General features: G+C 34.3%; 1 long non-coding RNA gene across 1 annotated transcript in view; it reads right to left on the minus strand.

The window, feature by feature from the left end:
* The window catches only part of LOC106032302 (uncharacterized), an 89,910-nt gene that overhangs the window by 61,120 nt on the left and 20,522 nt on the right, over window positions 1-8,268 (minus strand). The gene's annotated exons all lie outside the window — the stretch shown is intronic.

Here is an 8,268-nt window from a genome sequence, read left to right on the forward strand (position 1 = left end):
TAGCTGGAATGGTGCTCAGGAAGCTAAAAATATAGATAGATAAGTTGTATCTACTAAGTCACATAGCTAAGAAATGCTCTGAAATATTTCCCAAGTCACTCCTCTTTTCACCCTCAGCTTTTTTTGTTTTCCATATGGCTCCTTGTCTTCTTTCTAGATAAGAAGATCAACATAAGTGTACAGATGTAAAATGATAAAGAGTTGGTCTTAATAAATGGTTTCATTAACTATTGCAACAGAATTATCTGCATCTGATGACATTTACATTTGATGCTTCATCCTCATATGGAGTTCAACCAATTAACTAACAAATTTCTTCTTCCAAGTAAAACAGATATTTAAAAGATCCAGACTACCCCTGGGAACAGAGAGATGTCTTAATAGCAAGGTATAATTTTATGCTTCCTTACCAAGAAAATATCAACTAAACACATCTACATTTAATTTCAAATAAAGATGAATATGAAAAGCTGGAGGGCCTGCACAAACATTGAAGATTTAATTAGATATAGCCTAAAGAAATAGCTTTAAGTGCCCTATAGTTTATTCCACAAATAACTGCATCATTATTTTTTTCATTAGATAAGCAACATTTTTCCTGTCACTGAGCACTGTACCAGAAACACTGATTATTTGTTGCTTAACCCAGGAAAGTTGCTTCCAAGCACTGTTGTCTGTTATCCTCCTACATACTCCCAAACATATACTTCTTTGATATCTTTTATAAACAAAATCAACTCAAAGACCCGCTATCAACAGCTAGCAGAAGCCCTGATTTACTCGCTAATCAGTGTATACTTCATTCAATTTTTAATAATGTTTAATGTTTGTCAGATGTTTTTCAGTTCACTCACAGTATATAAAGAATTATAGGTAGTATGTCAGATGGAACTGTCTGAAAAACATTTCTCCCCATTATGAAAAGAATTTTTTTTGCTTTAAGTTTCATCGCTTCAGCCAAATATTTCAGGATCTTTCTTCAAATACAGGATATTTAAAGAGAAACAAATTTTAAATGTTAAAATTTTTGTAGTAAATTTCAGACAACTTTTTTTTTTTTTAAAGTCTTGCTTTAGCAGTAACACACAGATGTCAATACTGAGAAGACTTTTAGTTTGAAAATTATATATTAATTTAAATAGTGACTTCACCTTAGTTATACATTTACAGCCAGCATAGAGTGAATATTCGTTATATCTCAGTTTCTTCTATGCTATACTACTTTAACACTCACAATTTATGAACTGCTTGTACTACCCTCCATATGTATATTCTGCTACCAGGATAACGTTTGTAACTATTGAGGCAACAGGCAAGTCATTTCAACTCATAACCAATGTTCTCAGCTTTATGTAATGTTCCAAAAAAACACCTATATGTGGGGAATGTTCCCCCATGTTCCACTTCCCTCCCCCCTCCCATTTTCTGCAACCCTAAATGCCTGAATCAGGCCTATATAGGAAAAAATTAACCACCAGTTATGGACAAGCAAGTTTGAATCACTCTCTTCACATTTTTGAGCGTCTAGTATTAATTTCACTCAGCATGATCCCAACACTTAATACATTTATATTAAAGTTAATAAATTTAAGTAATAAATCTAGCAGTTGTCATGTTTCTAAAGAAGAAACATGAGAAAAACAACAGTATTATGAAAGTAATTCTCCCTCTACACATGCCATAGTGGTAAGTTTCACCATGGTCTGGCCTTATTTTGGTATGAATTGTGTGTACAACTTTAAGAAGTTATTCAGTAATTCTAAGTTATCTCAAATTCCTTTAAAAAAATCAGTAGTCAAGTCTTGTAGAATCTTATTCTACTTGTGGTTTTTAATAATAATTTCCCAGAAGAAAAGAAGTCTATTTCATCTGTTTAAAGCATTGTTAGAATTCAACATTCAGCAGCTGTTGGCTCAATTTACATCACACCAGGTTTCCTCAGCACTGTGCAATCTGAGGTAGATAGATCCCATTGGTCTTGTGAAGAACAAATCACTGACTCTACCAAAAAAAAGGGGGGGGGTGTTGGGGGAAGGGGCAGGGGGAACGACAGACCAACAATTTGTTTTATTTCTTGACAGTTTTTTCCTGTTTCATAAATATACATAAAAGGCCTACTTCCGATAAATGAGTTAACTTATTTCACAGTCATATTAAAAGATCCAAATTTGAGGAAAGATTTTTAAATAACATTTAATTAAAAAGACATCAAAAACTGTTTGAAGTGAAATCCAATTTAAATTCATTATACATTTCATTTAAAGTATTCAAGCATAAGTTTTGACAATTGAGAGGTCCACTTAATGTTATATTAAAAAATGCACCTATTGTTCAGCTATCTACTTAAAGTAAACATTAAAAATAATTAATTGTAAAATTTCAAGGAAATGCTTCTTAATTAAAGCATTTCCATGTTTCAGAGCCTTACACATTTTGGCTTTTCTTGTCAAAGGAAAAAAATGTTTTTTCTTTTTTTTCCCCTCTAATCTTTAGTTTAAATCTTTTGTTAAAATTGAGGTAAAGTTTTGCCAGCTTGCTTTTTGTAGGTGTAATTACACAACAGACTGAAGCCTGTTGAATTTAAGCCACTGAAAAAAATCATGAGTCCATGCATAATAGCCTGTTTTAAAGGTGGGTAGCTTGTACAACATTTGGTTAGTGGGCCAGGAGCAGTCTGGGACACGCTTGGTAAATGCACCTGTACATTGCCTTCTTTATCTATTTCTTCTGCTCTTACTAAATGATACAAGACTTGCCATTATTAGCATTCTGGTTTTGACCTTCTGATTATCTCATTGTCCAAGATGACTACACTTGATGGGCTGAATCCTGTGCTTCCTTGGATATCATAGGGTGCAAATGGGATGAAGGTACACCATGCACTGATGGGGAGGTAGAGTACTATGAAAGCTTATGTAGAAAGACCAGAACTAATCTACATCTATGGCAGAACCAGTTATCTACTTCCCTTTCCTAAAGTATGGCAAATGAATGAACATCTTACACAAAGTTAACAAAGAAAGAAATAGGATGATATCAGAACCATTCTATGAAAGGACAAGAAAAATATTTCTACTACAAAAGGAGAAGGAGATTCTGCCAGTAACTTCACTACAAAATTCAGCAGTGAGGTTTCAGCTGCTGTTATTCCAAGGCAACATCCTGTTTGCCTTACAAAGGAATTCTACATCCACCCACAATTGGTATGGCCCATTGTTATCAGCTGGTCAGGGGATTTGCACAATTAATTTTCTGCTTGTATCAATGAAGTGCTCATTATGAGGATCAAAGCTTTGTTTCCGAACAATTACTCAGCATAGCACAAAGAAAAAAAAGATAAGCCAGCAAAGAATACATTGGGTTGTTTTTCCACACGCACCCACCCCTAGTACTTTCAAGTTAAAGCCTGTAGATTACGTTTTAAATGCTGTCAGGAATAGGAAGACTGACAGGGATTTAGTGATCATTTAACATCTAACAGTCCATCAGTTTTGCCAGACTTACATCCTGAACTGTTATCCACATCCATGTTGTGGACATTTTTCATCCACCCATTTAGCTGTTCTTTTACTCCGAAGCATAATAATTTTAATAATAATTTTAATAAGATTTATGGTTCTTAGCATCAGCTATTTCCCTAGGAGTTTAAATTGTCATAACAGTATAGAGGATATTTTTTAATCGCAGTCTTTCAGTACCACAGCACACAAACATTTCACTTACTATCATATTGACATCAGTAATTATTTTGTCCTGTCTATATCCCATAGCAGAAATTAACATTTCCATTAACTCCTCTAACAGATCAAGGGGAATTAATGAACATTAAGTTATTGTTTGCTCTTGTAATTCAAATTGGTTGAGACTTTTTGCCAGCAAATACAAATAGTAACTCCTGTTTCAAGACAAAATAAGGACACAAACCACAGCTCTTAATGACATATTCCTAATATAGCCATGGATTGAAGACTACATAACTGATACTACATATATTGTTCTGCTTTCACTGTTAATGTTAGAAAATAATGTAGAAACGAATAGTATATCTTATGTATATAACCTACAAAGATTTCATTGTTAAACAGCATCTTGGTTTAAAGTCATAAATACACTTTCCCTCACCTGTGGAATATCCCTGGATTATCAATTGTAACGCAAAGAGGAAAGAAATATCACTGTTCGTCTCATTTTCTGGGGTACAGTAGACTTCCCCCCCCCCCTTTTTTTTTTAATTTTAATTTCCCCAGTGCTTGCAACTTCAGGGCTTTCAAGTGTTAACACTTACCTGCAGCACAAGAGAATTCTACTATACTGTATTCCTTCATTTTAAACCTACTTGCTGCAACAGGATAGAGCAGTTTTCATTCTGCATTTTTGTACTTGTTATTTACTGATAGCGATATCTTGTTGCAGTTTCCTAAGAGGAGTTGTAAATTTTCTTTCTGACACATTAGAGGAACATTGCTTAAGTACATACCTCCATGTCTCTCTGAAGAAATAGGAAGAATTTATTTCTGCACATATTTTCCATCAGAAAGGTATCACAAGTCTGTCTTCCTTTTGAGGAACATTGAAGATTTACTTCCTTTAGGAATGTATTCTGACTTCAGAACTATATGTAGTTTAATGCTGATATCAGTACCTTAATTACATTTTCATTTCCAAAACACACACACACCAACAATTAAAAAGCACAACCCTTCCACCTTCCAAAAAGGCAACCTACTTAACACTGGTAGAAATTCCAGAAGCGATATTTTCAAACATAAATTATATCTTCAAATTTCTTATGGATCTCTTCAGGGCAACACCGTTATAACCTGATGGGTAACAATGACTACTGGAGGACACTGAGGTAAAGTGTTATTCTGTATCTTATTGACAGTTTATATCTATATGACATGGTTATCTTTAAATAACTTTTTAGTAATAATATCAAACCAGAACTCAGCATATATGGAAGTTATTTCATTTAAGCATGGGAAATTTTATTTTGTGCAGAAATAGTTTTTACATTTTGCTCTTGGTTGTCAAAATTTTTCAGTTCCAACTGGTTTTACTGTATTTAAGTTTTCTTCTCCCATCCCCATTTAAGTTTTGTTTTCCCAGCTTATCAGCTGTTGAGAAGTAGGGCAATTATACTGATTATTTTTTTTAAAGTTTACATCAAAGTCTCTGCAAATATTAACAATCCACTAACAACAGATAAGATGGTGTGCAGTTTTTCACACCTACAGCATCTAAGTGCAATTATTTCTTCATCACAAGAAAAAGCTACTAAAGTAATCTGAAGAGCTAATAATATTGTTTTTAACTGAAGATACTGGTGGACTGCAAGCAAGATTCTGAGACTAGGTCCATTAAAGACATACAAAATGTAAAACATTAGTTTATCTAATACACTTGGAAAGTGAAACAGGCTAGATGTGTGGGGGACACATGGGGAAAAATTGCTGTTCAAAATACCCTTCAAGCTTTACTAACTGGGCTTTACTTTACTATTTTATACCAGCGTAGGTCAACTGAGCCACTCTCTCTCCTTAACTCCCCATACATCACTCTAATTTCAGAGAAACTCTCTTAAGCATAGCAAGTACTTTTTCACTTCAGTGGTCTGATACTCGAATCACTGACTAAAGTGAGTTTCATAGAAGTCACCTGAGGCAGAGGTTTACGGTTCACTTGTCTAGCACAGGCACAATGTCCTCCTGAACCGCAGGAACAAGTCAGCCAACTTCAGGAACATATTCAGCAGGTCAGAAATTAAACTACTATACCCAACATTGTATTCTGCTTGTATTATAGACACATATTTGCTTTCAAAAGCTAACCTGTAGTTTTAACCCTTCACACACACACACTAAAGAGAGCAAACAAATGTATTATGTTTTATGTTGCTGGTGAACCTGATATCTTCAGTAACATCCAGCAGTATACGTTCTTTTAAGGTGATTTACTGTTCCTACACAATACCATGCAAAGTCTAGAGATTTACCTGCTTTTATATAGATTGTAACACAATCTATAGTACTACATAAAATATTACTTCATGTGTATTTAATGGAAGTAAGTCAATAAAACTCATGTACCTAGTTAGCATCAACAGTTACAAAGTAGTTCCAGGTTCTAACACTTGCCTATTGAACTCTGTAGTTAAATAGACAATGATTTTTTAACTCATTTGCAAGTCTCATATGAGCTGCATCACATCTAGCTTATTTTATGTTATTTATTAATATTTATTTTCTAATTATGCAATAAAAGGTGACTTATTTCTAGGTCTTATTCTATTTCTCTGCCCTACTTGTATATGAAAATTTTACTAAAATTTGCGTATTCTTGAAGCTAGTTAGTATTACAGCGCAGTGCATTTCTTTTACTTCGTGTGTATTCTCCATCCCTTGTACACTACTCTACCAGAGGATCTAGAAAACTTTAATTATCATAGAATGGTTTGGTTTGGAAGGGACCTTAAAGATGATCTAATTCCAGCCCCCTGCCATGGGCAGGGAAGTCTCTAACTAGACCAGGTTGCTCAATTGAAACAAGTGTGGCAAGAGGTGAAATAGATGCAGAAAGAAAAGGCTGCCAGATGTGACATACGCCTGTGTTTTCTAAATGTTTGGCTCTCACAAATTTCTCTCTCATGTAATTTTCTTCCATTCCATTCAATTCCACCTTCCTTTGTTGAAGAAAGGTTTTCCTTTCCATTGCAGTCCCCGGCATGTTTTTCCACACCACCATACTTGTTTTGCCTCCTCATACACAAGCCTAGTTTATTGATAACTTCTCTCTGCAAAGACTATATACTAAGTAAAATAACAGGGGGTTTTGTTTGTTTGTTTTCATGGAAAAATTCAAAGTATATTCTGAAAATACAGCAATATATCTATATACACACACACACTGAGTAAAGTACTGTAAAATTATGAACTTGCGCAAAGGTGGGAATATAATTTAAAAATACAGCTTCAGATTACATGTTCCATTTTGTTCTGAAAATACAAATAATTAATTTCCAGGGATACATTCTCATGAAAAATGAGTACAAGCTAAAAAGCAGTAGAATGTATCACATGCACATAATACAAACCCAGTACATAGGAGAAAAAATGACATTTATGAAATTTGTGGTCAGCTGAGCTGCATAATGAATGCACATTTTTTTTATCTGAAGCTTTTAAACAAAGAAGAATTTCAACTAGTCATTCCAGGGAAAGAGAAAACTGTGCAATCAAGTATCCACTGGGGGATATACAACTCAGTGTAATCCCCTAACAAATAAAAAAGATGTGCAATAACAGGCTATCATTAGTCAGAAAATAAGATCTGTATCAATTGTGGAAAGGAACTAGCGTTCTTATCCATAGACTGAATTTTTACTTGGAGATGTATATTTTAAAAATATTTGTTAAAAAGGATATGTTGGAAAACCAAAGATGTCTTTTTGTCTTTGTTCTTTCATACTGCACTTAATTTGGTATTTCTGTTACCACTTTGAACTAATTCAAGTGCTGAGTACCTGAAAGAACAAAAAGGCTTGATTACCTTAGCTTCCAGCTTCCAACCTGGTGAAATAAGACACTGAAGGACAGAGGGTCTTCCTGAAACTTATACTAGAATGATACTTTGGCAGCTTTGCGGCAAGCAAAATGCACATTTTTAATCAATTGAGTTACATATCTTAAATATCTTCAGCCTTGGTTGTATGTTAAAAAGGGCTTTACAAAGTACTGTAGAAACATGGGGAAGGTTTCTGTCTCTCCCCTCCCACTTTTTCCTCCACATAAGTTGTATAAAATTGCTCCTGTAGCCTTGCTAAAGTCCTTCAAAAACTTTTTAAAACAAGGTATCTTCCAATGCTTTCTCCAATCACTGAAGTAGGCAATTTGTATAAAATCAGTTTTTTTGGACCTGAAAACAGCATACAGGATAGCAATACAGCATTAAAAACCCCAGAGGGAGCAGGTAGCTACAAAACAGAATGCACATTTCTGAGGAAGATTTATTCCACTGAAACATCAAAATGCCTTCAAATGAAATAAGAACTCTTGGGCTTCATATGAGTATTTTAATTAAGTGGAAATGCCAAAATCAAAGTCTTAAAGTTACAGTTTTGGTCTTGAATTTCCCCAGGTGGTAAATGTGATATGATAACATGCCACAATGGGAGGAAAAAACAGGAGGCATTCAAAGCATTGTTGAGCAGAAATACTCAGGAGTCACATGCATGCATTACTTATCACATAACTTAAGCAGGACTGTTTA

This window comes from Anser cygnoides, chromosome 4, assembly GCF_040182565.1.
Source record: "Anser cygnoides isolate HZ-2024a breed goose chromosome 4, Taihu_goose_T2T_genome, whole genome shotgun sequence".
NCBI lineage: Eukaryota > Metazoa > Chordata > Aves > Anseriformes > Anatidae > Anser > Anser cygnoides.